The sequence below is a fragment of the Glycine soja genome, chromosome 6 (genome assembly GCF_004193775.1).
Source record: "Glycine soja cultivar W05 chromosome 6, ASM419377v2, whole genome shotgun sequence".
Classification (NCBI taxonomy): domain Eukaryota; kingdom Viridiplantae; phylum Streptophyta; class Magnoliopsida; order Fabales; family Fabaceae; genus Glycine; species Glycine soja.
The window spans coordinates 24,854,591-24,868,785 of record NC_041007.1 but is presented as its reverse complement, the minus strand read 5'-3'; the positions used below and the strand labels follow the sequence as shown (position 1 = coordinate 24,868,785).

The window sequence follows — 14,195 nt, the reverse complement described above, 5'->3', positions numbered from 1 at the left end:
AAGATAATATGGCACCTGGACAATCACATGCGGAATGACACAAGCAGCACATGAATAAGCCAATTCTTCATTTTGAAATTGAAGCACCGAATGTGCAATTGAACCCAACCACTACCAAGCAATTGTCACCGTGACTCCAATTCAATTGAGGCACATGAAGATATAATCTCTTCACATCACCAACAATTGATGCCAACTCTCAAATTTGGATGCAAGACGAGGCACCGATTGGACTTCCGAATGGATTTGGAATTCACGGAATCCAAGGCACCGCATCCAATTTAGACACACATGATGAGCGATTTACGCAAGCAGCTCAAATCTGAATTCATAGAAGTAATTTGCAAATTCACGAACACGCTTGGAGCAAATTCGAACCAAAATTTGATGCAAATTTGATGCTAAAATTGACTCTGAATACCAAATGATTACCAAATGATGAGAAATGAAAATTCTTTTGATAAAAATTTAAGGTTCTACGCATAAATCAAGAGAGAACAATTCTCTCACACTTAACACAAAACTAAATTCATATCATCCAAATGTAAGGTATGACAAGAGTTTCTATTAGTAATTAAACTCTTAATGACAGATTCTAAGCAAGCCAACAACAACTAATATTGTTCATGACCAAAAATTACAAAATAAAGAAAAAAAACTTCAATTCATTATTTTGATAAAAAAATCCAAACAAAAATATTAAGACCAAATGACAAATCAAATTTATTCTTAGATCTTTTCTTCAAGTTAACTCATTTTCCATATTTTTTAAGCAATCCACCAATTTGGATTTAGGCTACATGTTTTCCATTTCAAATTGGGCTTCATGCATCATTTGCTTAACACGTGTTCTTGTGATTGGTCCATCAAATCCATGCTATGCTTCAAGGTCCATAGTTGATCATCATCAAAAGGGGAAGAAATTGTGGGTGGGTTCAAATTTCCACACTAACAAAAACTAACATTTGTTGAACTAAAAAATCTCATTGCAAGTGAAATAATGTCCTTCATTGTATAATATATTGGCCACTTAAAAAGGCATGCTCAGTTTATCCTCTCTTTACACACCATTGAAAAGTTTTACCCATCCTCAAGAGTTCCCAGATGGTTTAAAGGGCACTAGTTTGTCAATTGGGCTTATATTTTTATCAGACTAAGTCATAAAGAATATTATAGATTGAGTAGAATGCAGAGGATAGAAAATGCAAGAGTTAGTCTAGATGGCATAAATACCCCTTAAAGAACTAACCAAAGTGACGCTATTCCAGCTCCTAAATAAATCAATAAATTATCATTGCATTTAGTTTGACACAATTTAAACTATATTCGAAAGTTGGGGGTTTTGTCTATAAGAGAAATTCATCTCAAACTACCATGTCAGCTTCTTTCAAAGTTGATGGGATCCCCACATCCAATCGCATGGTGGATTTATATTGTTCTAGTAAGGCTGCACCAACTTGAATGCACATGTCCACTACTCAGGCGCCTGGCCATAAAAATTCCTAAGCTCTCGCTCTAGTGGTTCGTTTACATCAGGAACATGCCACACAAATCTGGGTGGAATCAAATCATCCAGAATTACTGACTGCTAACCATGCTACCCATTGCATTGTTGGTGTTTATGAGCTCCACAATTTTAAGCTTTGTGATCCTGGGAACCGACATGAATTTCAGGGCAATATCCACAAACACTCACATTGTACAGCCTCATTAGTCTCTTCGCACCTTTCCTCGTCCGTTCCCATGCTAGGATAGTTTCCACAGCAAGAGGGACTACTTCATTGTCTAATGGAGCTACTATTTCTGAATCAGGTGTTTCAGCTGGTAACGGTTTTAAAGGGCCCTCTGAGATTTTATCTGGTAAGTCACTTTCATCAGCATCGATGAATTCCTTCCTCCCAATACGGATGATAGGCTTTCTTCTCCTTTTGGTGGGAAACTCTGGAATTTCAACACCAGCTTGAATGCAAAGCTCAACCACTACTGGAATTCAAGCGATACAAAATCTCTCTTCATGAGTAATCCACTTTCCAAGACGATCAAAGAGGTGATATGCTTCAATTGGAATTAATATGTCTTCAACATGTGCATTCGTCCATTCGTGGAGGCCCTTGCGGATGTTGGCATGTGTGCCTTTACATAACTCGAATGGATGTCCAACAGGTCCTACATGGATTTCATTGCACCACCTGCATTAATATTCCAATATTAGACACTTCAGGACTTTTGATCACTTCTTTCTTTCTTACTTCAGTAGGAGACATTAAATTGCATTTATTTGCAAGGGAGTGCCGATTTCCAGTTGCAACTCTAATTCAAATAATTTTTATTTAGAACAAATTTTTCTTTATTAGTCAAACTGATAATTTAAAGAAATTTTATAAAATTAATTAAATAAGAGTGGCAAACCGACAATAAATCTTTTGTCAAACATTAACATTAGCTAGTAAGAAAAATCACTCAAATTAGGTTATCACATTCAATTAGACTAGCCTGGTAAGCACAAAGGGTATGTTGTTACTTGTTAAGGTAGCTAGAATTGGTCCTAAATATTTTTTATGTGCCTAGTTAAAAATGCACATAAATGGGTTCTTCAGGCTCAAAATATAAAAGAGAGATAATTGTAAATCCTTCTACAACACCTTCCGAAAAATCCTCCTACTTACAAAATGAAAAAAATTGAATACATTTCATATTTCCAAAATATTAAATTCATTTTACATTTTCATTTAATACTTACTTTATAGAGTATTTTCATTACTCTTAAAAATACATTCAAACTTTAATCTTTGAGACCATAAGCTCATAAAGACAATTTTTCAAATGTCCTATATAGTGACTATGAGTCAGCCTCAGGGAATCTCCTCAATCTCGAAGTTCCGGCAAGCACGCATGAAAGTGTCCATGAAGAGGGGGTAAGGACTAAAGAGGCAGCAAGTGGAACTAGTAGTCTTCCTATGAACCATACCATCCATTTCATAAGAATATAATAGCTACACCATAATGTGAGGCTCACAAAGGTCTAAGTATGCAAACTTTGCTTTGTTGAAGAAGCAAAATAAGAACCTACTAATTGCCCACCATGATAGCAAATTGTAGGAGGTATTGGTAATATCTAATTTAGGTTCTAGTTACACCAACAATAGTTAAAAGCTGGAATGTGAAGCGACATATTAGTTTTACAATGATTTATTCACCATTTCAAACAAAGTGTCAATGCTAGAATATCTTCCGAGGTCAGAAGCAATTGATCTCTGTATTAGCACAATTACTCAACTAGAACAAAAACAAGTAATTTTTATGTGCTTAACCAGCATTTCACACAAGCTCCACATTAGCTAAAATATGCTAGAGAATGTGAATACTATAATTACCCACAAGCATGCACAGGCACTACTTTGAGCAGCTTCTTCAGATTGTTGATCAAAGTGATCCTAGTGTTATACACATTATACGCAGTCAATACAAGGCTCTTCACCAGCAACCCATTCTTAGGTGCTGACATTGATTTTCTCGGCTCATCTTTCATCTTCTTCATCCTCTCCCTAGCTGCTCGTCGCAGTTCTACAATGGGCACTGGAAAAGGTTTCTTCTCTTTTCTCGAATAGTGCTGAGGAAAATCAGCATTTTGCGGCACTTCATTCGTGACGGTTGGCGCACGATGACAAAACCTCTCTGGTTGAATTCTAATAGTCACAGGAACTCTAATCCTACTGTTACCATGCTGCTTAAAAACAAAAAATCAGAAAGTGTTAGAGAAAAACTCAAGTCCTACATCAGTTAGTCAGCTAGAGATAAGACCACAATAGAATATATAAGTGGAGAACGATCCTTACCCTTACGCTGTGAGCTTACTTTTGGGTTGAGTTAGGCTTAAATCCACATTCTAACAGAAACCAATAACAATAATAAAGTATTTATATATATAGGAAATTCAAGGGTTAAAACCTCTCAGAGCGACAAAATGAGAAGAATCGTTTCATGAAATTCAGAGACTTCGCGCCAGAGTTATTTCACGAAACTCCCAAAGGCCATTAACGGTTAGCAATTGAACAGAGAACACTGACGCAATGAAGCAATTAATTTAGGGAAAATGAGAAGCGACGAATCAAAAGTTGAACCAACTTACGTTTGGGAAATATACTGGACAAAGCAAACCACGTTGCCATCTATTTCTTTCCCACCTAATGAGGGAAATAAATAAAAGGTTACCTGGAGAGAATGGAGTAAACCAAGAGAAGATAAAGGGCTGGGCTTGAGCAACAGAGAATAATCTCTTGGAGTTATTCCCTTAGTCATATTCATAGTGATTCCTGAAACAAATGAAAATGGTGACTATCAGATACTAGAATTGCTGAGAAGAAGCATTACCCACAACAAAACCAAAAGGGATTACTTCACTTCAGCGTGCACCGCGCCGCATCAATTTCACAAATACGCAGCGCATCACTACGAACCCCAACCGATTTTTCTCTGTTTCACCGCAATTTCAAACACCAAAAGCCCCACCCAGTAGTTTCTTATCCTCAACGACAATCTAGAATATGTGCTTTGATAAAATTTTCGTGTGGCAACTTTTTTATTTTTTTAAGTAAAAGACCAGCACGGCAGCCTCTAAAGGATGTGATGTTAAAATATAATTAATACAAGACACATTTTAAATTGAAATTTATAAAAGAATCAAGTTACACTTTTAATTTAAACAATATGATTAGAAAGAGAGATAATAAATAATAAATTTTGAATTGAAAGACTAAAACATAAAATAATTGGAATTTTATATTGAATTGATTAAATTTTAAACAAAAATACCTAATCGTATTTAAATTGCACTTACATGCACTATGTACATTTTTATACAATATAATTTTAATATGTTAATTGAAATATGCTAATAACATACATTATTGTTTAATCATACTGTCACATTATAAAAATTCTTGAATTTTGTAATAATTACTTTACAGGTTTCAACTTGAATTTGATGACATTTTTAATAGCCTAATTTCTCTATTGTGTGTTTTAGTTGTTAGCTTAATCTTGAATCTACTTAGTTAAAAAAGAAAGTGATGCATAATTTTATTTTTTTTTGACAAAAAGGATATCATGTATACAGATCACAATAATAAGAGGGACAACTAAGTTGACACTTCAGTCGCTACCCATCATTTACAACACGTCAAAGAAGTTTTTTTTTTTTAAAGTCTGCCAAAGAAGTATTATTAACAAAAGAAAAGAGGATCAACACGTACAAAAAGCACAGAAAACATAGAACAAATGGATTAATTAAATTTTTAGTTTCTCAACTTTTTCCAATACTAAGTTTTAGTTCCTCAATTTTTTTTTGTCAACTTTTAGTTTTTTATTAATTTTTTCGGTATTTTTAGTTCTTTTAAAAATTTTGCTCGTTTTTATCCCTTTTTTATTTTATATTTAAAATTAATTTTGAGTAATAAAAATAAATAAAAGACTAAAAATGCAGAAATTTTTTAGAAACACTAAAAATGTTGAGGGAAAAATAATGGAGGTCTAAAAGTTATCCAAAAAAAATTAAGGACTGAAAATTAAAATTTGAAAAAAGTTGAAAGACTTACCCCTCATCTAGGACATACAATAAACGATTTCCTGAGAAATAAGAACTTTATCAGCTATAGATCTTTTGGGCATAAAACTACTTTGAAACGACCCAATGATAGACTCCAGATGAGGACGAATGCGAGTAACCAACACCTTTGAAACAAGCTTAAATAAGACATTGCAAAGACTATCTGTCTGAAATTCCGGAGATTAGAAGGAACATCAACTTTAAAAATAGGAACAATGAGTTTCGGAGTTAGCCTTAGTAATGAATCCAATATTAAAAAGCTGAGCAACCATCTTCAAAACATCATGTCCCACAATTCTAAAATAAGAGGAGTGCTGCTAGGTGCACCTAGCATTTTTGCTAGGTGCACCTAGCATTTTTGCTGGTGCATCCAACCCTTAAGGGGAAAAGACATTTGTATCCCTGTCTTAATTATTTTAAAAAAATGGTTCATTCTCGTCTCTCTCCCTCCCTCCCGCGTTCCGCTTTTTCTTCCTCACCATTTTTTCTTCTTCTTCCTTACTGAAGCTTTTGCTCTCCTTCCTCACCTCTCACCTCACGTGACCTTCGTTCTTCTTCCTTGTAGTCTAAGTTGGTCTAAAAAAAGCTTGACCCATGGTCGTCATCATCTGCAGCGCATTTGTTCCCCCTGTGAGCGTTGTCGTCGTCTTCTTCGTCGGCATTTCGTTGTGCGACCGCGCTGCCATGGGTGTTGACTATCCCAGCCAAGTTGACGGTGGTTCTGCTGCCTCCGCGCGTCGGCATTGTCGAGGTAAGCATCGTTGTGCTGAGTTTGCCAGTGTCGTTTGTAGCAGTGGAAGTTACGGATCAAGTTGATTCGTAAGCTTCTTCCGGATCATGTTGATCCGAAAGAAGCTTACGAATCAACTTGATCCGTAAACTTTGTATACACACTTTACGGATCAAGTTGATCCGTAAACTTTGTTTACACACTTTACGGATCAACTTGATCCGTAAAATTGAAATTTATATATTAATTTATATTAACAGTCAATCTTAATTTTTTAAAAATGCTAAATATTAGATAAATTGTGAGAAAATTGAAATTTATATAATAAATTTTAAATGAGGACAATTTTAAAAAAATCTGTTGGACAAGTGGCCTCAGATATCTTAAGAAGGGGGGGTTGAATTAAAATATTACAACTTATTTCCCCAATTAAAATTCTATTTCACTTTCTATTCAAGTTATAAATTCCCTTAATAATGAATTTCTTAAATATTGATTCAAATAGAACAATTTGAATATGAATATAAAACAATAATAAATAAAGGAGTTTAAGGGAAGAGAAAATGCAAACTCAGATTTATACTAGTTTGGCCACACCCTTGTGCCTACGTCTAGTCCCCAAGCAACCCGTTTGAGAGTTCCACTATCTTGTAAATTCCTTTTACAAGTTCTAAACACACAAGGACAACCCTTTCTTTGTGTTTAGAATTCTTTCACAACAAGAGACCCTCGGTCTCTTAATCCCTTTTCAGAATGAAGAAGAAGAAAAGAAGAAATCTCTCTTTAAAGAGATTGATTGAACAATTTGAGCACTCAAATAATTCCTTATTGAATCACAAGTAATTTGGCCAAGGAATTTTTAAGAGGATAAAACGATTTGCTTTTTAAGAGGATAAGACCTTTTTGTTCTGAAAAACTCTTAGCAAATTCGTGTCCCAAGTCACACATATATAGGCCTTTGACAGCCATTCAAGAATCAAGTAAAAAGATGTGACTGTTGAGAATATTTTCTAAAAAAATTCTCTGGTAATCGATTACAGTATGTGTGTAATCGATTACAAGCTTTAAAATTTGAATTAAAAACGTTCAATAACTGCTGGTAATCGATTACCATATATGTGTAATCGATTACACAGTACAAATTTTAAATTCAAATTTAATGGCTGTTGTAAATCGTTTTTGGCCACTGGTAATCGATTACATCCTCTGGTAATCGATTACCAGAGAGTAAATCTGTTGAAAAAACCTTTTTAACTTAGATTTCTTGGCCAAACCTTTTGCGACTTCAATTGGAATTCCCTTCCTATTTAATATACCCTTCCTAAGATTCTAAAGACTGTCTTGATCATTCATCTTGAGTATCTTTGTCTTGAATAAATCTTTGAGAAGCATGTGATTCATGTAATCCTTTGGCATCATCAAAACATTCAGCTTGATCCTTTGTCTACAATCTCCCCCTTTTTGATGATGACAATACCTAAAATCAAGACAAGCTATACACAAGATGGTAGCACGTTCACACAACCCTTACTCCCCCTATCTTTTGGCATGTATGCCTAACTTTTGTTATTGATAAATTTCTAATAAATTTCTAATTGATTTCTAACCCATATGTGCTCTCCCAAATTCTCTCCCCCTTTGGCAACATCAAAAAGAACTAGAGCAAAACAATCAATATCCAAACATTAACATAATAAATATCCAAACAAAGCCAACCATTAAATCAAAATAAATCCATACAACGTCATAATTAACCAAAACAAAAGCGAGAATTATAATAATAGTGCAAGACTACGATAACTAGAACAAAAAGCCAAATACACGGCGATAAAACAAAGTACTAATAATACTTAACCGCTAATAAAACTAAGTTAGAATAATAACATATAATCTAAGAGGATGAAGGAGGCGGTGGTGGTGGATCAATGCAAGTTCGGATGAAGGAGACATCTTCTTCAACTCTGGTGATCCTTGATTCCATAGCATCGAACCGCATGTCAACTTGCAATTCCATGGCATCAAACTTGTCACCAACAAAAGTCTGAAGTCCATCAAACTTGTCCATAAGCCTTTGAAGAAGAGTGGAATTATCTTCAACTGGTAGGTGGCCTTCATCATCAGCGGGTGGAACGCCCTTTTTGACCCAAGAGCCATCACTCTCTTTGCGGTAACCAAAAGAAGCAATCACAGCAGCACCAATTAAAAAGGATCTCTTGATTGGAATATAAGATTCAGAATCAAGAGGAATTCCAAAATGACAAAGAAAGAGAGTAACAAGCTGTGGATATGGTAGTGGAGCATTTAATCGCAATGCCTTATGCATGCGATATCTGACTAAGTGTGCCCAGTCAAGTTGACGCCCTGTATGAAAGGCCCACATGATAATTAGATCTTCCTCAGAAACCTGGGCAAGGTTGGAAGACCGTGGAAGCAGAATACGCACAATTAAATAGTGAAGGATGCGACTTTCAAAAGCCAATGACCCGGCAAGAAGACATCCGGTCATATCCGCATTATTGGTGCAAACCAATTGGCGGGCATCATGTGCAGAGAAATCAAATTTCCAGTCGTCATTCAGTGTACCTTCAAATGGTACACCGTCACTGGTTAATTTGGTTAAGTCATGGAAGAGGGACTGGTCAATGACCATTTTTATCCCAAAAACCTCAGAAATCAGAGTGTTGTCCTGAATTTCAAGATTACAATAAAAAACTTTAACCAATTCAGGATAAATAGGCAATTGTAATGACATAAAAGGTATAAGACCTAAGTTCTGAAAGGCTTGAATGCAATCAAAGGTTTCATCAGAAAAGAATTCCATATCAATAAACTTAGGGTCGATAATGGAACGAGATGAGAAAAGATTTGAGTACCGTTTCTGCTGTTCTTCGGAAGAAAACAATGGGGAAGAGGACAATGAGGGTGGAATTGGTGCTGTGGATGCGCTAGTGGCTCCGGAACGATGAGCTCTTGAAGCCGAAGCGGAGGCGGAAGAATCCTTTCATTTCTTTGATGATTCTGCCATTTGAAGGAGTTTTTGCAGATTTCAATCGGTGAAATCAAAAGAAAAATAAAAAAGAAGAAGATTGCAAATTACGGGAGTTGATTTGATGAAGAAATGAGTGAGATACGAAGGTTTGGAGGTTTGGGAATGGAGGAACGTCGCAAGAGAAAAGGGGCTGCGCAGGGATGTCTGGAAAATGTGATATTTATAGAGCAGGACGCGTGGTAATCGATTACAAGTAATGGTAATCGATTATAGGAGGAGGCAGCCTACTGGTAATCGATTACATGAATACTGTAATCGATTACAGGCCATATGTTCTGGTGTAATCGATTACAGTATTCATGTAATCGATTACCAGAACAAAAAAAATAGCCTTTTCCTAAAAGAAAAACTTATTTCTTAAGTCTAAAAACTTATGTTATTTAAAGAGTTAATTATACTAACAAGAAAAGTAAACTAAATTAAACAAAACAAGCTTCATACTTCATCAAAAACACAATCAATCATTCATAAAAAAAATTACCTATTCAAATCACTAAGGTCTAAAAGCCCTAATTCTCTTCTTATTGAAAATAATATTTCTTTTGGGAGACGTTTTGTAAAGATATCAGCAAGCTGATTCTTTGTATCAACAAACTCTAATATACAATCTCCCTTTAGGACATGATCTCTAAGAAAATGGTGCCTAATTTCTATATGTTTGGTTCTAGAGTGTTGAACAGGGTTTTTGGATAGATTTATGGCACTAGTGTTATCACACTTAATAGGTATACGATTAAGAAGGATACCATAGTCAGATAATTGTTGCTTCATCCATAAAATCTGTGCACAACAACTGCCGGCAGAAATATATTCCGCTTCAGCAGTGGACAAAGCAACACTGTTTTGTTTTTTACTATGCCATGAGACAAGAGCGGATCCAATGAATTGACAGGTTCCACTTGTGCTTTTTCTATCAGTTTTAGATCCGGCAAAGTCAAAATCAGAATATCCTATTAAGTTATATGTTGAGTTCTTAGGATACCATAATCCTAAATTTATTGTACCTAATAGATATCTCATGATTCTCTTAACTGCACTCAAATGTGATTGTTTGGGGTTGGATTGAAACCTAGCACACATGAATACACTAAACATAATATCAGGTCTACTAGCAGATAAATAGAGAAGAGATCCGATCATACCTCGATATTGTTTCATGTCTATAGATTGACCAGATTCATCTTTATCTAAGTAACAGCTAGTGCTCATCGGTGTAGCCATGTGTTTTGCACTTTCCATCCCAAATCTTTTGATCAATTCCTTGGAGTATTTGGCTTGATTGATGAATATACCTTCTTGAGTTTGCTTGATTTGTAATCCCAGGAAGTACTTTAGTTCTCCCATCATTGACATTTCAAATTCACTTTTCATATCAAGGGAAAACTCCTTGCACAATGAATCATTAGTGGATCCAAAAATTATATCATCAACATATATTTGAACCAACAAAATATCATTGTGCTTTCTCTTTATGAACAATGTGGTATCCACTTTACCTCTAGAGAATTCTTTTTCTAGAAGAAAATTGCTTAAGCGTTCATACCACGCCCTAGGGGCTTGTTTCAAACCATAAAGAGCCTTTTGCAATTTATAAACATGATTTGGTTTATCCGGGATTTCAAAGCCTGGGGGTTGTTCAACATATACTTCTTATTGAATTAAACCATTTAGAAAAGCACTTTTAACATCCATTTGATAGAGTTTAAAATTCATTATGGATGCATATGCTAAGAGCATTCTAATGGTTTCTAATCTTGCAACTGGAGCATATGTTTCTTCATAGTCTATTCCCTCTTCTTGATTATACCCTTTTGCTACTAACCTAGCCTTATTTCTAATAATTATGCCATGTTCATCTAATTTATTTCTAAAAACCCATTTTGTTCCTATGACAGGATAATTTTTAGGTTTTTCTACTAGTTTCCGCACATTATTTCTTTCAAATTGATTCAGTTCTTCTTGCATGGAAATTATCCAGTTATCATCTACTATGGCTTCTTTTATATTTTTAGGTTCAATCATAGATACAAAAGCCATATTATTGCATAAATCTTTAAGAGAATGTCTAGTTGTTACCCCTTTTGATATATCACCAATAATGTTGTCGAGGGGATGATCTCTTGAGGCTTTCCATTCTCTTGGAAGTTCATTATTTCCTCTAGCCCCATTATCTTGAGAATCCTCATTTCTTCCTTCATCTTTTTCTTTAGAGTCATTTCCATGAATATGTGTATCTTCTAAGGAATTTGAAATATCATCTAAAAAATCCTTCCTTGGAAGAATGGCATTAGACTCATCAAAGGAAACATGTATAGACTCTTCAATTGTCATTGTTCTTTTATTATATATTCTATAAGCTTTACTATGCAGAGAATATCCAAGGAAAATACCTTCATCTGACTTAGCATCAAATTTTCCTAAGTTATCTTTTCCATTATTCAATACAAAACATTTACAACCAAAGATATGAAGATGTGAGATGTTTGGTTTTCTGCCATTGAACAATTCATATGGAGTTTTCTTTAAAATGGGTCTTATTAAAGCCCTATTTAAAATGTAGCATGCAGTGTTAACGGCTTCAGCCCAAAAGTATTTTGGAAGAGGAGTGTCATTTAATAAAGTTCTAGCAATCTCTTCCAAAGATCTATTTTTCCTTTCAACAACACCATTTTGTTGAGGGGTTCTTGGTGCAGAAAAGTTATGCTCAATCCCATGCTTATCACAAAATAATTCAAATTCTTTATTTTCAAACTCACCCCCATGATCACTCCTAATAGATATAATCTTTAGATTTTTCTTATTTTGAATGATTTTTGCAAGTTTTCTAAATGCTTGAAATGCATCATTCTTATGAGTGATAAAAAGAGTCCATGTGTATCTAGAATAATCATCAACTATAACAAGAGCATAGTAACTTCCTCCAAAACTCATGATTCTGGAAGGACCAAACAAATCCATATGAAGTAATTGTAAGGGTTGAGTAGTTGAAACAATGTTTTTAGATTTGAAAGAAACTCTAGTTTGTTTTCCTTTTTGGCATGCATCACATAGCCTATCTTTTTCAAATCTTAGTTTTGGCAAACCAACAACTAAATCTTTTGATATTAATATTAAGTGTTCCATGTTTATATGTGCAATCCGTTTATGCCACAACCATGGATCATCATCTTTACTAAGAAAACATTGATTATTATCTAGTTTTTGACTTAAGTCTATCATGTAAACATTGTTGACTCTAAACCCTATATGCTTTATATTCATATCATGTTTATGTTCAATGACACACTTTTGAGAATCAAATGATACCGGATAGCCTTTTTCACATAATTGACTCACACTAAGCAGACTATGTTTAAGACCTTCAACAAGTAGAACATTTTCAATGGAGGTTGAAGCATTTGTACCTATTTTTCCAACTCCAAGAATTCTACCTTTGTTGTTGTCACCATAAGTTACATGTCCGCTTTTCTTGGGAGAGATATGTATGAATTTTGATTTGTCTCCCGTCATATGTTTTGAGCATCCGCTATCTATGTACCACTTTTTCCTCAAGGGTTCCTACAAAATCAAGGTTGTAACTTAGGTACCCAAACTTTATTGGGTCCTTGTGTGTTAGTATGAATAAAGGATCCTTTTGGGACCCAAATCATTTTAATATTGTTACAATTTCTTCTAAAATAGCATGTAGATGTGCCATGCCCTTTTCTTCCACAGTAAAAACATGTGATAGAACTAGAATTATATTTTTGTGTGGAAGTAGAGAAGTTTTTATGAAATTTTTGTTGTTTTTCAGATTTATATCCTAGTCCAGCCTTATTAGAGACATGTCTTTGTTTTCCTAATATGACATCTAAATTATTTTTACTATAAGTAAATTTTGCAAGTGAGTTTTTCAACTCTTTGATTTCTTTTTCATACTTTTCACAACAACTACAAGAATCTGACATTTTCTTGTTAGAAATAGTAGAGATATGAACTTTTTCATTTGGTTTAGAAATTGAGACTTCATTTTTAAGATGATCTAATTCTTTGTTTAATTTTAAAATTTCATTTTCTAAATTTGAAATTGTTTTCTTTGAAGATGAAACTAACTTTGCAAGTTTAATTGACTCTTCATGCAAATCAGCAAATGCATCTTGCAATTCATCAAAAGAAATAGATAAATTGTTTGAAGATGTTACCTCTTCATTACTTTCATAACCTTTTGCCATTAGGCAGAGGTTTATTTCTTCATTTTCTGAATCTTCAGAAGATTCCATATCATTTTCATCCCATGTAATGTATGTTTTCTTCAATTTCTTTTCATTAATATTTTTCTTTTCAGACTTCTCCATCTTTTTCTTGAAGATGGGACAATCAACCCTCAGATGTCCAGGTTGATTGCACTCTGGCATACCCTAATTTCGTCCGGGGACCTTTGCTTGATGACATGCGACCTTTGTTTGGTCCTTGTAAGGTGCTTGGCACCCATCATTAGGCAATTTGTGAAATTCCGGGACATGCCGAAAAACAAAAGAAAATATTGATGCACAATCCGTAAGGTTCCGTGACACACCGGAAATCAAATGGAAGCATCGTTGCATAATTAGTGAGGTTCCGTAACATTCCGTAAGTCAAAAAGGGGATGATTATGTAATCCGCAAGGTTCCGTAACATTACGGAAAGAAAACAAGTATCGTTACGAAATTCGTAAGTTTCCGTGACTTTACGAAAAAAGAATCACAAAAAAAAAAGCAGAGGGGGGTGTACTTAGTAAAAATGGGGATGCAAATAACAACCAGGCCCACTTGGGCCCTCCAGAAGATTCCTCC

At 34.7% G+C, this 14,195-nt stretch overlaps 1 pseudogene; it reads right to left on the bottom strand.

The window, feature by feature from the left end:
- Positions 1-1,198: 1,198 nt before the first annotated feature.
- Positions 1,199-4,595, bottom strand: LOC114416731 (annotated as a pseudogene).
- Positions 4,596-14,195: the final 9,600 nt, after the last annotated feature.